This window comes from Gorilla gorilla, chromosome 2 (assembly GCF_029281585.2).
Source record: "Gorilla gorilla gorilla isolate KB3781 chromosome 2, NHGRI_mGorGor1-v2.1_pri, whole genome shotgun sequence".
NCBI classification, from domain to species: domain Eukaryota; kingdom Metazoa; phylum Chordata; class Mammalia; order Primates; family Hominidae; genus Gorilla; species Gorilla gorilla.
In genome coordinates this window covers 98677907-98696306 of record NC_086017.1, presented here as the reverse complement: position 1 = coordinate 98696306, position 18400 = coordinate 98677907, and the positions used below count along the sequence as shown (strand labels likewise).

At 33.8% G+C, this 18400-nt stretch overlaps 1 long non-coding RNA gene across 1 annotated transcript in view; it reads left to right on the top strand.

Annotated features, from left to right (window-relative positions):
* Positions 1-18400, top strand: part of LOC109026252 (uncharacterized) — a 56804-nt gene that overhangs the window by 1110 nt on the left and 37294 nt on the right. Inside the window, exons 2-4 of the long non-coding RNA XR_008678168.2 lie at positions 2372-2577; positions 8748-8819; positions 10500-10552. This is a non-coding gene — a long non-coding RNA (uncharacterized lncRNA). The remainder of the gene's footprint in view (positions 1-2371; positions 2578-8747; positions 8820-10499; positions 10553-18400) is intronic.

The following is an 18400-nucleotide window of genomic DNA, read 5'->3' as shown; positions in this document are numbered from 1 at the left end:
ATTATTAACTAATTTACATATGACTGTAGAAGATATAAACATCACATGTGACCAATTTTTAATCATGACGTTAGAAGAAAACAGTCTATTAAAAAGAAAAAATAGAACCAATCAAACAAAACATAATGAAAGGGCTTGAAAGGAAGCCAAGTATTTGAAAGTTCTAATCTTCAAAAAAAAAAAAAAAATTTATTAGCAAGTTTTATTTCCTGAAGTGGCTGCTATAAATTAACATATATTACTTTCTAGAATTTTCTGCTATAGTTATCAAATGTAACCTTATATTTTCAGTTCTTTTGTGCCACTATAGCTAGACTCAAAATGGTAGCATTCAGAATCAGATTTCATATAGTCTTGTTTCCCCAGTGCTGAGCAAAGTGTAGGGTATTTAGAAGACATTTTAGCTTATGAGATAAAATGAAGGAGATAGGTTGAGCTCATATGAATTGCTTCAGTGTTTTTAGTGGCGGTCAGTAATTTGGGAAGCTAACTTTTCACATTAGCGTTTTTTTATTATTCAGAAATTTTCTAAGGTGTTGATACACCTGATATGTGCTGGCCTTTAGAACTGTTTTTTCCCTCGTTTCTCAAATGCTGTTATTTGAAGACCTGCACTCATATCCTGGGAAGTTTGGCCTCTGACTTCTTATTTCCCTGAATAAACATCATAATGGCAACTTCCTTTTTCAAATTTAAGCCCTCACTTTCAGAATTTTAATCCAGTTAGTCCTTTCCCTACAGTGTGTAATCAATACTCAGGGATTAGTCTGTCTTTCTCGAAGAGTCTTCATTATAAAACTTAGCAGCTTTGTGATCTCCCCACCCGAGCTCTACTTCCTAGACAATGGATGAGAAAACCCTCTTTGGTTATTGCCCAATTAATTAGAATTTACTCCTGGGTTTTGATTACTTTCAGTTGATGATAATTATTAAGCCACTTGGCTTTAAGGACTACAAAATGTGACAAAGCTTGAAATTAGGTAAAGGAGCCTAAATTTTCATTTTTGGAGGAGAAATTGAATTGTGCACATACACAACTAGGGGGAAGTTATCAAAATAGCATTTGGAAAAGTGTTCAAATTAAAATTTTCTACACAATTTTTACCAAAACACTTTTGTACATATATTACTTCCACATGCAAGACATTTTCTGTCCAACCACTAATCAATCTTGGTTTTTGCTTTTCAACTTTACACTGTAACTTATGAAAGCCTTATTTACGATAGATAACACTAAAGGATTATTATATAAAGCTGGCACAATTGACTTCAAATGCACAACATTATCGATTGGTCACTGGACTCATTGAGAGTTCCACCCACAAAGCCTGGTTTCTTTTGCTGTCATAACTAGATGCAGCCATTATTGATGTCACAGTACAACACATCATCCTTTGTGGACTCCTCTTTTCTGGGCGATGAGATCTTTTTTGTCATATTTGTATCACAGCTGAAATGCCCACTATCTCCAGTTTAATCACTTATGGGAAAAAATGAATCAAAAATATTGACTGTGTATTAGTGGCCCAAGGGAAATCTGAGAACTCTCTTTTGACTCCTACAACGAAAACGTCTTTCAGTCTTTAACTTCTTATTATTTAAATAGCCATTGATTTGTTTACTATATTTTCTGTTGGCAAAGAGTAAATTAGCAGGCACTTCTGAAAAAATCATGCACACTGTTCATTATTTATTTGAGTTGAGATTGATATGTAGGAAGCATTAGCCAGCTGAGTACACCTATGTAGAATTGTTTATATAAGAAAAAATAATAAGCAAAACAGGATTTCATTAAAACTATGTGGAATTTTATTGTACAGCAAACATTTTTGTTAACTCTACTTTACCATAGTTGACAAATCCAGTGATTTCAAGAAAAAAAATAGGTCAGAAAGGGAAGGAAAGTATAGTTATACATAAGCCTTGTCTCTTTAACCCATTTATTAAGAAAAACAATCCCTTTGAACGTAAAAGTCTACTGAATAATCTCCTAAAAATGTGTAATTGGAACATATTCTTAAATTTATAACAAGAAATAAAATTGCTTGAAGAAGGCAAAGAACTCCAGACAGTGTCCCTGCACAGCAACAGAAGAAGCCTCGTCAGCAGCCCAATATTTAAAAATTAAAATCTCCACTGGAGCCAGGCGCTATGCTCACCAAATAACCAATAAAAGGCAGTTGTTAACTGCTGGGAAAATAAATTGCTGAGAGAAGCATGTGACAAAGGCAATTAAAAACTTTCTTTTTCTAACCACAAAATGTCCTGCCCCAGAAAAATGTAGAGAATATAGTAGAAAAGATTGCGCTCATAAATAACTTTTTTTCTTTCTCTGACATCACTCTGAAAAATATCTTTCCTTTTTTCCTAGGGACATATTTATGTTTGCAGTGTTTTAAAGCTTGACTCAAATGTAGCTGCTAACAAAGCATATCTTTGCCTGTCGAGCTCTCATGGACTCTCTCGTCTTCTAATTGCCCAGTGAAAGTGCAGCATCAAGATGCTTGGGCAACAGCTAATCGTTCATAAGTGCTGGAAGCAGGAGAGCTTTTACAGAATGAACAGCAATCAAATATGGTAAGCAGATGGCTGCTCCACACTGTGAGGGCCACCACCAAAGACTCCCTTCATTTAGGATGTGCCAAAAAGCCACGGATGGCTCTATTAACACACTTTTTTTTATTAGTTAAATTTTTTTTATATTTAACTAGAATTTTAAAAAGCTTGCACAGGCACATTTTGTCCTATAACAATCAGTCTTCCCAATAAAAGATCTTTAATACTGGCTGCATCTCAGATTCCTTTGTCATTCTCAGAAAGTAATCCACTGTATGACTGAGTCTTCATGGATTAATAGCAGTGAATGAGTGCTAGCAATGGGGGAAAGGGAGCCACATTCCATGAAGTTATTATTGTTTTGAAAGTTTTTACTCTTTTAGAATTTGAATACTCTTGTGAAGTCACAACCACAAAGGTATGCTGTACAAGAAATATATTTTTTCTTGCTTTATTTAATAAAGTAAACATTTTAAAACTACAACATTATTTAAATTATAAGGGTTTATATTTTCTCTATGATTTTCTATACCAATTTATGTGTGGTAGTTGAAGGTGATCTGTTGCTATCCTGACAACTTGCAGCAAAGTGCATCACTACATATTTGTGAATTGAGAGGCAGAGGAAGTGGAATCTTGAAGCAAACTTAAAATAGGAAATACTCTATTGTGTAATAGTCTGGTGGGATAACACCAAAAAGTGGAGACAGGAACTTGAATAAGATTAGCTTTGAATTCATTATTCCTTGGGCCTAGAATTTATAATTATTAAAACATATATTTAATATCTCAGGTGAAAAATATTTTGGATTATTAGATTCATCACGCCATTTTTTTGCTATTATTATAATTCATAGGAAGAATTCTCTGACTATGTGACTGACTCTTTAAAGAAAAATAGAGATAAACGAAATGTATCCTTTTGTTGTTGGGGCTTGCAAGATCTCATTTTATAGCAGTTTAAGGAATTAAATTGTTAAAAAATAATATGGGTGGTATGCTCAGTAGGCATTCTTTTTTTTTCTATTTTCGCTATAGAGAAGAAGTTCAATAATTTAGAGAATAAGAATTAGTGTTGCATTTTGGAGAGGTGTACATTTATTCAAGCTTCCTATTGCAAATCCTAGAGTTTGACCATAAATCTTAACACAAAACTGTTCTTTTCAGGTATACATTTGCATAGCTCCTTTCTTTTAACCTCTCATTTCCAGTCCTCAAATAGGTCATCAGTTTGCTAATTGCTCACCACAGCCTAGGTTTTAATCACCTGATCCATCAACTGGCCTTCTCACACTTTCTTTATTCATCTTGTCAGTAAGTGACATTCTTGGTAATGAAAACAACAAATCTATTGATAGCATCCCTCCGTGGAGTGGAAGGCATCCTACATTAGCTCTGTCTTGGAAACCAGTCTATTCTATTACAATTGACCTTCTCTTGCTGATTACCACACAAATCACAGTCCTTTACCCCCCTCCCCATCTATTAGAGTATTTCTCCTGCAGCCTTTCAATTGCCTGACTGCGGTTGGTAATTGGATTCATGTTTGAAGCACAGCACTGTAAGGAAAAGCCTGGAATAATTCAAATGGAACACCCTGGCCTAAGGCTGAGACCATATGTTACACTCAGATTTGTGTCAGTGAAGCTTATTGCTTTAGCAACAAGAAAACCCATTCAAATGTCATGAAATTTTGTTTTATTTTAGTGGTTAATTTATTTAGAGATGTTAATATAATGCAATGTCCGCAAAATTGTGATAGTAAAGGGATGGATAAATTACTTGACTTTGTAAAGTATTTTTAAAAAAATACTCGGTAAATTGTCTTGCCTCTCCTCCTGAATCTCATACTTTGCCACAAGTAGCTTTGAATTATGTAATGCAAAAATTAGAGACCATCGAAAAGCCAACTACTTGGCAGCTGGCCTTCCTCCAGCACTCATTGCTCCATACACATTTAGAAGCATTGTACCACTTTTGCATACCTTTTCAAATTGATGAGTTCTTTTTATTCTGTTATTAAAAGGGCAAATATTACCTGACTAAATGTACAGTTAGTGACAAAATAGTGTACACACATACACACACACACATATATACACATACTATTTGTGAAATAGGTTGCCATTACTTTTAACGGCAAAAACCACAATTGCTTTTGCATCAACCTAGTAGAAATACATGTGAAAGTGACTAAACTCCTTTATTCTTGTGTGTCACTGATAAGTTTGTGGTCACCTATCTATCCAACCTCTCTACCCCTGTCTCATGTTCCCTAATATGTATTCTAAGAAATACTTTGTATAAAATCTGAAATGCTAGAGAGAATTTTCTCTCCAGAGAGAGAGAAAACTGCTCTCTGGAGAAACAGCAGGTTTTTTTTTAAGTCTCTAAATTATTCTTTCATGTCATTGGGCTATGACTCCATTATTAATATAAACCCTAGTGATGTATATGAATTTATATGAATTACTCAATAATAATTGACCTATGAGTGGATCATTCAAATACCCACTGCATAACGTCTTGGGTGAAGTAGCCACGAAATATCTCATCTGTCCCATTTTGCAGATAGACAAGTTGAATCATGTAAGCAAGTCCTTGAAACAATTCAATAAAAAGGTTAAAATATGAAATTCTATCTCTTCAGAAATAATTATAAAGCACTGGTCCAGTCTTGCCGTAAGTGCAGCCGTGGCAACAATTATCAGTTACCTTACAGATGGAGAGAAGTAAATGAGACATTTCTATTTATATATGACTTTTTCATTGTTTTTGTACATATATTTGAATGTGCATATAACTGACTCTTAGGAAGTCAAAACATCTCAAACAAATAGTGATGCAAGTGTGTACAACTTCACAAAATTTCTAGCTCATATGTCTAGGTGCTAGAAATAAGTGTAATTTCATAAATGTGCTAAAAAATGTAGTCACTACCTGCTACTCGCTTCATTCTGAGAACTAGGAGGCATCAATTTTCAAAGTGCAGCGAGTTTCACTCTTTTTCTAAGTTTTATTTTTTCTGGCTCATAAAATAACTTTTCAGTCAGAAGCTTTTAAGTATCAGAACTTAAAAGGCTTCTGTTTCTAGATTTGGCATCTAGAGAGTAAAATAAGTAGAAATTAATGAAAGTTACACTAATGAAAGACTAAATTAACTAGACATAGTTATCTCCAAGAGGACTTTTGAAGTAAGAATTGTCAGATAATTATACTACAAATCATTGCTCTCAGAACACAAAGAGGCTACAATGTATGCTTCTAAAGTGACTATCAAGGACAAGAGGTTGGAAATATTTACCTATTTTGAAATTAATATTTTTTTCTGGTTAATTACTTTCATAAGACAAAAATATTGAGACAAACGATTTGTATCAGTGAAGCCTGGTCACCACCAAGACTTCATATTTATATAATATATAAAATGCTTTCCTACTAGATCCTATAAAATATTGTTGGAGTAGATATGTGAAACTATATATATATATATATATATATATATATATATAGTCATTTTTCTTTCAAAATAACTAACATAACACAATCAAAATGCAAAGATATCTGTACTGGCCTCAGTAAGAGGTATACGCTTTTCAGTTTCATGCGTAACTTTATGATGATATAATCAGATCATCACATTACTTTTTGAGTTCATTTTGTAATCAGCATCCCCACTTACTCCTCTCTCATGATGTTTAGGAGTTCCAAATTTGTGTTGAACATAAAAAGCTCAATTTCTTATAAATAAATTCAGTCAAATGGCAACTTAAATATATTTTCAATGAGCACATTTATTCCCTCTTTTGTACCAAAAGATATTTTAAACTACTAAAATCCTATATTTAATTTTGCATATCTACTCCAAACTTGATGTTTTGCAGAATCTACTGGGAAAGCAGTTTTTCATTTCTCTCTTTTAAAATTAACTGGTGCCCGTTCAATAAAGTGTAAAGTAATATGAAAGTTTCAAATATGTGTTGGTAGGACTTGAAATTCATAAACAAAGTTAGAGTGAATCTTTAATTTTCCAAAAATACATCTATTGCCTGTGGCTGATTTCTTGACAAGTTAAAAACAAGTTAGGGGAAAAAAGCTTGCAACTGAAATTTGAGTATTCCACAATACCATAAGCTTTGAGGAGCACTTAAAGATTTTGCTTCAAATGTCCAATACTGCTATTCTAAACAATATTGAAGAAATGTTGGCTAATTACTGTCAATACTTTCCACTATATACAGAGCTTAAAATCTGTCTCTAATCCTCTTCTGGGCATCATACTTCACAAATGGCGCCAATTTCCTTTTTTGAGAATCTTCTATCTTTCAAAGTCTAGATTATTATTCTCATTTTCTCCTTTATCTGAAATTCTTCTATTCAAAAACTTATAAAAATTTACAGTGTTTTTTTCTTTAGAATTGAAATTCACAACCGTTCTAAATAATTTAAAAATAATGGGTAGGAAAAGGTGAGATGTAACCTGATGAAGAAGCCACAAGTTCTAACTAAAATAGAAACCTGCCTTGAGAATTAGGAGTTTTGATCTCCGTCCTCATTATTTATACTTTCCCTGGACCTGTTACTTGATATCTCTGTCCTTCAAGATACTCATCTGCGAAATGGTACAAAAAGGGAGAAGCATTATTTCACTAGAACATTGTGAAAATAACACAAGATATGTGAAACACAAGGATTTTTGTCTGCTATCTTATGCTTACTGATGAGCAGGAATTGCTCACTGATAAACAGTTATACTTACTGAGAAGCAGGAAAACAGAAAGACTGGAGAAGTTTATAGCATCTGTTGTGAGTCAAAGTGAGAGTGGGAAAAGCTAAAGTGACATTCACAAATTAGACAAACTTCCTTTGGAGTTCCAAACTTCCTTTGGAGAGGAGACTAATTAGGTCATGCTCTGGAGACTTAAGGAAGTGAGCAACTACTGAGGAAAATACAAACAAAATATATGCCTTACTTGAAGTACAGAATACAAAGGTAAGCTATGATTTGCTTTACACAATAAATATCTACATTGAGAAAAATAAAGGGGAAAGCATAATGTAAGAATTGTCTTTATATACAGACCCGGTTTGAATTCTCCATTACAATTGACCAAATATGCAAGAAACATCATCTTAATAACTCAAAATTCTAACGTTATATTCACTGCTCAACTAGTGGCAGCTTACTTAAATTGGAAGGAGAATATTCAGGAAGTAATAAACCATATCTGGAGAGATAGTCCTAAAAGTGAAAACCTACAAAATGATAGTAGATATCACACACATAGTGTGCTATTTGGTCAAAGATTATTTCCTCAAATAGTGGCAAATCTACCCTAAATATGGTAAATATATATTATACATTCTGTTAATTTTCATTGTATGTGTTTGTCCCTGAGCAGCAAAACTATGTCTAACACAAACCAGTTAGGGCCAATGTTAGGACAATAATCTTTTACAATTATTCAATAGATATTCATAGATGCTTTAGTATTACAACACTCAAAGAAATGCCTTATTTTTCTGAGTAATACAACAATTACTGAACTCCCCATAAAAAAGTATTTTGTGTTGAATTAACGTTTGAAATAAACAAAAATATCCCATTTCTAAAACTTCCTACAATATTTTGGCATGCATTTTTTAACTCTACAAAACTAGGAATAAGGTTTTATCAATTTTAATTGATATTTACAGTTGAGTATAAACATCCAATCCAGGGACAAGTTTTAAAATGTGCGTGTTCTCAAAAAAGACAAATGCCCATTAGAATTGCAGGACAGAGTTACCAAAAGAATTCCAGAGATCTGAGGCATTAGTTTTGCTTCATAATGAGTGATATTTTCAGATTTTAAGGTAGACAAACTATTGTTATAGACTTTCAAGTGGGCAAAGTAAAAGGTTTTAGAATAAAATCACAAAATCATAGTACTTTACAAATCTTCAATGTGGTATCTAGTTTAGCTGAATGTCTACTTCGGAGAAATGTACACATACACGTATACTCATTCCTAGGATGATTTCATAACCTCATTAAATAGAACATTCCAGTGTGTACATTCCTCTCCAATAAGTAAATAAATAAATCAATATGACAAAGAGGTCAAACAGTGTTATTAAATTATCTGCCAGTTTGGTTGTATCTCTCCAAAGACCAAGTTGAATAACTCGTGCTCTTTATCTTCTGGCAGAAATCCAAAGATGAAGGAAAAGAAAATAATGCTCTTTGAAGAGTCAGGACAGGAGAATTACTAATGCAATGGGTAGGTTGTCTAAAGATAATGTTTATTTCTATCCTTTGCAATAAGTTACCAATATTTATTAAAATATGTTTGTTGCTATTCCAGTTTATATGAGGGTATCAAGGCTACAGTTTTATGTTCTTGGCATATAAAAGATGATAAAAATAAAAATATATTTATTCTAGAGGAAATAAACATTTTCACTAAGTTAATTTAGACACATGGGGCTACTGTATAGCACGAATGGACATAAGAATTTATGTTAAAATTGAAACTGACAAAATTCAAAAACCAGGCTGTTTTTAATCTTTAACTGTAAAAATTGTTAAGGAGATATAGTATCCAAGACAAAGTCGAATGTTGAAATTGTAAACAGGCTATGAACATATGTTGCAAATAAATGAGCTATGAGAATAGAAAAAAAATATGTAGTTCAATAAAGACACTAGAGTGAAAAAAAAAGATACGTGTATATATAAGCATATGCTTGGCAAAGTGAGCTAGCTGATCACATTGGCTTCCTCAGGCTTTTAGGCGCAAAGCTAGGCTGCATTTTCTAGCCTCACTTGCAGTTAAATGTGACCCAAAGAAATGTTAGTTGAAGCGACATTATTGTTTCCATTCAAGGTGACTGCAGTGGAAATGGCTCCCAAGATATGTGGAGTCACATGGTAAATGTGACAGACATAAAATGGGAGACCGCATCCTGGGAGGACACCCTTTCAAGGAGCAATGCCATTCTTGAGCTCTTACATAAGCAGAAATTTTAACACTCATTGTCTTACACTACTGGGACTGGGCATATGTCTGCTACAGTACCTAGTGTTACCTTAACTCAGTGGTTCTCAAGCTTCAGCATACATCAAAATCACCCGGAGAGCTTGTGAAAATATGTTAAAAGGCCTGGCCCCACCCCAGAGTTTCTGATTCAAGAACTCTAGAGCGACCCAAATGTTTGCATTTCTAACAAGTTCCCGAACTGCTGCTTTCGTACAATACTTCAGAAACTTCTTCTTTAACTCGTATAATATGCTTAAAGTAAATATGTTATTATTTTAAACTTACTATTAGAACTTTGAGGTATAAAAGAATTTCTTCTCCTTCTTTTTATGACTCCTCCCCACAGTTATTTTGGTAAAACTCATTAAAAAATAATTGAACTTGTCAAAAATAGGTAAAATACTTCAGAAATCCAGAACCGATCTTAATTTTCTTACTTCTGCTCTTCATCTAATCAACAGTTATTCCTTTTTTAAGCCAAATGATACTTCTTCAAAGCACATTAATGAAGAATTATAATTATAAAGTGCTTTGTAAATTCCTAATTGGATAAAAGTTTTCAGGATTTCTGTTCTGTTTTCCTTGACAACCTACACCCTGGTCATGTCCTGGTTCCTCTAACTCACCCTAAACTTAGGTGAACCTTTTTTAGCATCCACTTTCCTCCTTCCCTTTGATTGTTTTCTCTTTCAACTCCAAGGCCCTTTAAATCTTGTCTGTGCTCTCCTGGGCTTTTGTAAATGACAGTGAACCCAGCTACTGCCTTTCAGAACCTTCAAACCCCCCAGAAACTAAAATTTCCAGTCGTCGCTTGAGTTCTTGTTTCTTGCTCTCTCAGAACTTCTTCTACCAGCCCATAAATATTTGAACACAGTGAAATCGTTTAAAGATTCAAAATATTTGGTTTGTCACTTTCTTTAGGAGGTTTCAAAAGAAGCGATGTTTTCAACTAAACTATAGAAACAGCAAGAAAGGTATGTATTTCTTTTCCTCAAAGATACTCTGCTACAGGTGATGAAACTAAATTCTAAGAATAGACCCAAATCATTTAGTTAAAAAAAAAGTACTAATAAGTCTCTCTAGCAACCTATATGTATATATAATATGTATTTAAATATAGAAACTATTACTATAAACAGAAGTGCCAAATTTCTCTAAAGAAAATTATTGAAAATCAGCCATCTCCTCTGTAAAAGAGGGTCATTAGAGTACTAAATCATAAAGCTTTGTAATAATTGAGAAAAAGTTATAAATTAGTGTCTGACAGATTGCACTCAAGAATGTTGGCTACCACTACTATTATTACTTTGGACTCCTAAATGGGGATTGTAAGGAACAGCGACCACTACTGAAGATTAACAATGACCGTGGCTCTCCTTTACTCTGGAAATCATTGGCTCAATCTTTTGGGTTACTGATGATGTGACCTTCTTTAATGTAGGGGACTCAGGCTTTACAAATCTGAAGGTTGATGAATTCAAGGCTGTCAGACATTCAAAAAATAGAAAAATAATTTCAGAAATAGCAAAAAAGGGCTTTTGCCTAAAAATGTAAGAGCTAACTGGTAGTTGGAATTATTTAAGCAGAAAAATTTTGAAAAGGAGTCTTCATTCCACAAGTTTGCTTAAAGTTTAACAAAAGATGTATGAATAGCAGCAGAGACTTTTTTTTTTTTTTTTTTTTTTGGAGCTGGCATTAGGAAGGAATAGATAGACGAGAAGAAAGCATGAGCGGCCCAAAAGGGAGTATGGACACCTGGAACCCCTAGGCAGGAAAAGTGAACCAAGAGTGGGCTGGAGAAAATTTTTTTTTGTGATGGTAGTTGTCTTTTTTTTTTTTTGTATTGGTTTTTCCTACATGGCTATGAACTTGGAGCTCTGTAATGGCAAGATTCCATAAGGCTTTGGCTTCTAAAAGCCCAGCAACATTATTATTAAACATTTTCTACAGACACTTTCAGTCTCTAAATTGGTTTTTTGTTGTTTTTGGGTTTTTTTGTTGTTGTTTTTTTGTTTTTTGAGACGGAGTTTCGTTCTTGTTGCCAGGCTGGAGTGCAATGGTGTGATCTCGGCTCACTGCAACCTCTGCCTCCCAGGTTCAAACGATTCTCCTGCCTCAGCCTCACAAGTAGCTGGGATTACAAGCTTGTGCCACCATGCCTGGCTAGTTTTTGTATTTTTAGTAGAGACAGAGTTTTGCCATGTTGGGCAGGCTGAACTCAGGTGATCCAACCACCTTGGCTTGGCCTCCCAAAGTGCTGGGATTACAGGCGTGAGCCACCGCTCCCGGCCTCTAAACTGGTTTTGAAGAATGCATTAATTTGTGCGTAGGATAACAAAGATAACCTCATAGAACAAAGAAGTGTGAAGAAACTGTGGTGAAAAAACTAGTTGTCTAACATTAGACCTTAGTTACATTAGCAAATAGGCAAAAGTAGACAACCATTTTAAATCTAGGTGATTTTTTAATGTAAAATTGCATTATCACTTTTATTTCCTATATTTAATTGGAATAAAACTAAACACTTCAATTAAATATTTTCCTTAATTTAATAATGAAAATATTTAGCAAACTTTTAAGAACACACAATTAGAGAAGATAATACAATTTAGAGGGAAAAAGAATAAAGAATTTATAAATCAATACATAAAAGGAAGCCAAGAATGAGGCCAATCCTTTGGGTATATGCCCAGTAATGGGATGGCTGGGTCAAATGGTATTTCTAGTCCTAGGTCCTTGAGGGGGTCTGGGGGAGAGGGATAGCACTGGGAGAAATATCTAATGTAGATGACGGGTTGATGGGCGCAGCAAACCATCATGGCACATGTATACCTATGTAACAAGCCTGCACATTCTGCACATGTAGCCCAGAACTTAAACTACAATTAAAAAAAAAAAAAAGAGGCCAGTCAATATGCATACCATAAATAACTGTATATACTACTTTAACAGAGGCACAAATTTGGAAAGATTATAACTGATTCTTATGAGAATTCAAATGTGATACTGTGTAAAAAAGCTTCTTTAAATTCTGTATAGCACTATAGAAGTGCTTCTTAGCTTTTAATAAAATAGTGCAGAATTATTCAATAAATCCATTATTTCATGTTCTTTCCCAACCTATCTATGATCAATACTTGCATACTTGAATACTTTTCTAGCTTCTACTCCTCAAAGCAAGTGAGAAAAAGAATAAACTTAATTTCTAGAAGTGGGTGGCATAACTGCAATAAGAGCTTGGGCTTTCATAAATCTGAATTACTTAGAAAAATAAGCCATGCCCTTTTTATTTTTTATTTCCTTGACTATCTTAAAGAGGTTCCAAAAGATCGTCAGCTACTGAACAGCACTAATTTTATACATGCACACTACACACACATATATATGTGTGTATATATTCTAATATAAACCTAATTAAGTTTTCCATGAAGTATTCACATGGGGATAAAAATATATATGTATTAAAAATCATATTTTATATTATTCCTAATACAAAACATTTGACAAAAATTCAAAGCAATAATTCAAAAAATATTTGCTCTCTAATATATGTCTGGATTCATTGACCCCTTATGCGTGTTCACAGGCATGCAAGAGAAACACCTGGACTATGCCAGAACTGAAATAAAACTCTACCACCTGGAAAAAAAAAACATATCTCTAATACCTCCACATTCGAGGGAACCTAACAGAATTCATATGTGTAACAAATGAATATTTTTGTAAGCAACCATTCAACTTTCCATCGATGACAGTTCTAGAATTCATTTTTAGGGTTAGAAACCATAAGCTACTTGGCAGAGGCTGATCATTGTTGTGCCTCACACACTGACAAAATGCACGCTTCCATCATTGCCATGGGTTGGTGTGAATACTGCTATCAATGTGGCTCAGCCCAATGCACTATTATCCTTTTCATATTAAATCATCCCTTCCCACAAATGTATAGTTTGAAACATTTTCCTTTCATCATTTTTACAGTAGTACAACTATTTTTCCACAATGTAATACAAATTAAAATTAAAACCCATTTCCTGGAGAAAAAATGTTTAAAAGGAATATCTTTATTCAATATTATTTGTTATGCTTAAAATTAATTGTGCAAATACTCAGTGATTTGAAATCATTTCATCATAATGTATGTTTTCTACTCTCTTCAAGAATCAGAAGAGTCATAGTATTTGACTAGAGTGTTAAAACATTTAAATTTCATGAAACCCTATTGCTCTCAAGTGATGTGTTCACCCCAGAATGTTTATCCACCTCTGAATTTCCCTTGTTGATGTAACTGAGGGTATTTGCAACTATCTCATTACCAACTTAATAAAGACAAAACTGCTCCTTTCTCTTCTGCTATTTTTTTCTTCTAAAGTTCCTCATCCCAGTAACTCATTCTTCCTCAATAAACCATGTTGATGAGATTTTTAACCCTTCACTAGCTATAAATACAGATCTAGATTCCTATTAAATTTTCTGTTAAATAGTTCCTAATCTCTTTCCAATCTACTGTTTACTTCCATTCTTACAGGTTCTGTATGGACTGCTGCAGCTTCCTCCCAACTTGATTATCTAATTCAAAATGATTCCTTTTCCTCTTAATTTTCATGTTCCCTTTACAGAGATATATCTTATTCACTCTCAACATTGTCTTTGCTGTACACTTTGTGAACTCCTTCTCCATGTTGTTGGGTTAATTTATCTCTTTTCTTCCCTTCAATTCTCCAGGATTTCTTTATCCTTTCTTTCTTAAAAAATGAATTTCTCTAAGCTTATTTAACACTGGCTTACTGAGACAACTCTTAATCCTGCCTTCTTCCTTAATTCTTTTTAAGTGGAAGACAAAAGTTATTTCACTTTGGTCTGATTACATGTATACTTGGATCTGTTTTCTCCTTCAAATTTAATTAAATTTCTGCATTTTAAAATTTTATTTACAAGTACGCATTCACTCAGAGCTTTATTTGACTCATATTTTTATAGATAACCATGATATTATCAAAAGTACTAAGGTATAAAAGATTAGATATGGCTAAATCTTTATAGAACCAGTGAAACCTCGTGTCCAGGGAGGAACCTTGGCATTGATTTAATAATTGCCAAGATGGTAGTAATAAATACTAAACCAAAAATGTTTACAAAGTTTTGTGTTTTTTAATTGATTTTATATTTCAATAGGTTTTTAGGGTGCAGGTGGTGTTAGTTACATAAATAAGTCCCTTAGCAGTGATATCTGTGATTTTGGGGCACCCGTTACTCAAGCAGTGTACCCTGTACCCAATGTGTAGTCTCTTATCCGTCATTCCCCTCCCACTCTTTCTCCTGAACCCCCAAAGTTCATTGTTTCATTCTTATGCCTTTGAATCCTCATAGCTTAGCTCGCACTTATGAGTGAGAATACACAATGTTTGGTTTTCCATTCCCTAGTTACACCACATAGTATAATAGTCTCCAATTCCATCCACGTTCCTGAGAATGCCACTATTTCATTCCTTTTTATGGCTGAATAGTATTCCATGATATCTATATACCAATTTTCTTTATTCACTCATTAATCAATGGTCATTTGCGCTGGTCCCATATTTTTACAATTGCAAATTGGGCTGCTATATATGCATGTACAAATATATATATTTTTTATATAATGACTACTTTTCCTCTGGGTAGATACCTAGTAGAGGGATGCTAGATTAAATGGTAGTTCCACTTTTGGTTTTTTAAAGAATCTCCACACTGGTTTCCATAGTGGTTGTACTAGTTTACATTCCCATCAATAGTGTAAAAGTATTCCCCTTCACCACATCCAAGGCAAAATTTATTATTTTTTTTATTATGGCCTTTCTTGCAGGAGTAAGGTGATATCACATCGTGGTTTTGAATTGCATTTCCCTAATAATGTTGAGTGATGTTGAGCAGTTTTCCATATGCTTCTGGCCATTTGTATACTTTCTTTTGAGAATTGTCTTTTCATGTCCTTAACCCACTTTTTGATGGGATTGCTTTTTTCTTGCTGATTTGTTTGAGTACTTGGTAGATTCTGGACATTAGTCCTTTGTCAGATGTATAGATTTTGAAGACTTTTTCCCATTCTGTGGGTTGTATGTTAACTCTGATGATTATTTCTTTTGTTGTGCAAAAGCATTTTAGTTTAATTAAGTCTCACCTACTTATCTTTGTTTTTGTTGTGTTTGCTTTTGGTTTCCTGATCATGAAGTATTTGCCAAAGCCAATGTCTAGAAGGGTTTTTCCAATGTTATCTTCTAGAATCTTTATGGTTTCAGGTCTTAGATTTAAGTCTTTGATTCAACTTGAGTCGATTTTTGTATTAGGTAAGAGATGTGGATCCAGTTTCATTTTTCTACATGTGGCTTGCCAATTATCCCAGCAGCATTTGTTGAATGGAGAGTCCTTTCCCCACTTTTTGTTTTTGTTTGCTTTGTCAAAATCAGTTGGCTATAAATATTTGGCTTTATTTCTAGGTTCTCTATCTGTGCCATTGGTCTATGTGCCTACTGTTATAACAGAACCACGCTGTTTTGGTGACTAAGGCCTTATAGCATAGTTTGAAGTTGAGTAATATGATGCCTCCAGATTTATTCTTTTTTCTTAGTCTTGCTTTGGCTATGTAGGCGTTTTTTGGGCTCCAGGTGAATTTTAGGTTTGTGTTTTCTATTTCTGTGAAGAATGATGGTGGTAGTTTGATGGGAATTGCGTTGAATTTGTAGATTTCTATTGGCAATGTGGTCATTTTTACAATATTGATTCTACCCATCCACAAGCATGGGATGTGTTTCCATTTGCTTGTGTTTTCTATTAATTCTTTCAGCAGTGTTTTGCAGTTTTCCTTGTAGAGATCTTTCACATCCTGGGTTAAGTATATTCCTAAGTATTTTATTTTATTTTTTGTAGCTATTGTAAAAGGGGTTGAGTTCTTGATATGATTCTCAGCTTGATCGCTGCTGATGTACAGCAGAGCTACTGATTTGTGTACATTAATTTTCTATCCTGAAACTGTTGAATTCATTTATCAGTTCTAGGAACTTTTTGGATGAGTCTTTAGGGTTTTCTAGGTATACGGTCGTATTATCAGCCAACAGCAACAGTTTGACTTCCTCTTTACCAATTTGGATGCACTTTATTTCTTTCTCTTGTCTGATTGCTCTGGCCAGGATTTCCAGTACTATGTTGAATAGAAGTGGTGAAACTGGGCATGTTGGTCTTGTTCTAGCTCTCAAGGGGAATGCTTCCAACTTTTCCCCATTCAGTTCAATATTGGCTGTGGGTTTGTCATAGACGGCTTTTATTACCTTAAGGTATGTTCCTTCTATGCCAATTTTGCTGAGGGTTTTAATCATAAAGTGATGCTGGATTTTGTGAAATGCTTTTTCTGCATCTATTGACATGATCATGTGATTTTCATTTGTAATTCTGTTTATGTGGTGTATCACATTTACTGATTACATATGTTAAACCATCCGTGCATCACTGGTATGAAACCTGCTTGATAATGGTGGCTTATCTTTTTGATGTGCTGTTGGATTCAGTTTCCTAGTATTTTGTTGAGGATTTTTGCGTCTATTTTCATCAGGGATATTGGTCTGTTTTTTTTTTTTTTTTGTTAGGCCCTTCCTTGGTTTTGGTATTAGGGTGATACTGGCTTCATAGAATGATTTAGGGAGGATGTCTTCTTTCTCTATTTTGTGGAATAATGTCGATAGGATTGGTACCAATTCTTTGAATGTCTGACAGAATTCAGGTGTGAATCCATCTGGTCCTGGGCTTTTTTTTTGTTGGCAAATTTTTTATTACCATTCCAATCTCACTGCTTGTTTGGTCTTTTCAGAGATTCTATACCTTCCTTGTTTAATCTAGGAGGGTTATTTATTTCTAGGAGTTTATCCATCTCCTCTAGGCTTTTTAGTTTATGTACATAAAGGTGTTCATAGTAGCCTTGAATAATCTTTTGTATTTCTGTGCTATCTGTTGTAATTTCTCCCATTTTGTTTCTAATTAAGTTTATTTAGATCTTCTCTCTTATTTTCTTGGTTAATCTCACCAATGGTCTATCAATTGTATTTCTCTTTTCAAAGAACCAGCTTTTTGATTCATTTATTTTTTATATTTTTTGTTTTGATTTTATTTATAATAGTTCTGCTCTGACCTTGGATATTTCTTTCCTTCTTTGGGGTTTTGGTTTAACTGGTCTTTGTTTCTCTAGCTGCTTAGAGTGTGACCTTAGATTGTCTATTTGTGCTCTTTCAGACTTTTTGATATAGGCATTTAATGCTATGACTTTTTCTCTTAGCACCACCTTTGCTGTATCCCAGATATTTTGATAGGTTGTGTCACTATTATCATTCAGTTCAAAGAATTTTTAAATTTCCATCTTGATTTTATTGTTGACCCAGTGATTATTCAGGAGTAGATTATTTAATTTCCATGTATTTGGATGGTTTTTAGGGTCCCTTTGGAATTGATTTCCAATTTTATTCCATTGTAGTCTGAGAGAGTGCTTACTTATAATTAAGATTTTCTTAAATTTGTTGAAACTTGTTTTTTGGCCTATCATATGGTCTATCTTGGCGAATGTTCCATGTGCTGATTAATAAAATGTATATTCTGCAGTTGTTGGATAGAATGTTCCGTAAATATTTGTTAAGTCCATTTGTTGTAGGATATAGTTTAAGTTCATTGTTTCTTTGTTGACTTGCTGTCTTGATGACCTGTCTAGTGCTGTCAGTGGAGTATTAAAGTATTAAAGTCCCCCACTATTATTGTGTTGCCATATTCCACTTTATAGTCATATGACTATGATGTTTTAAACA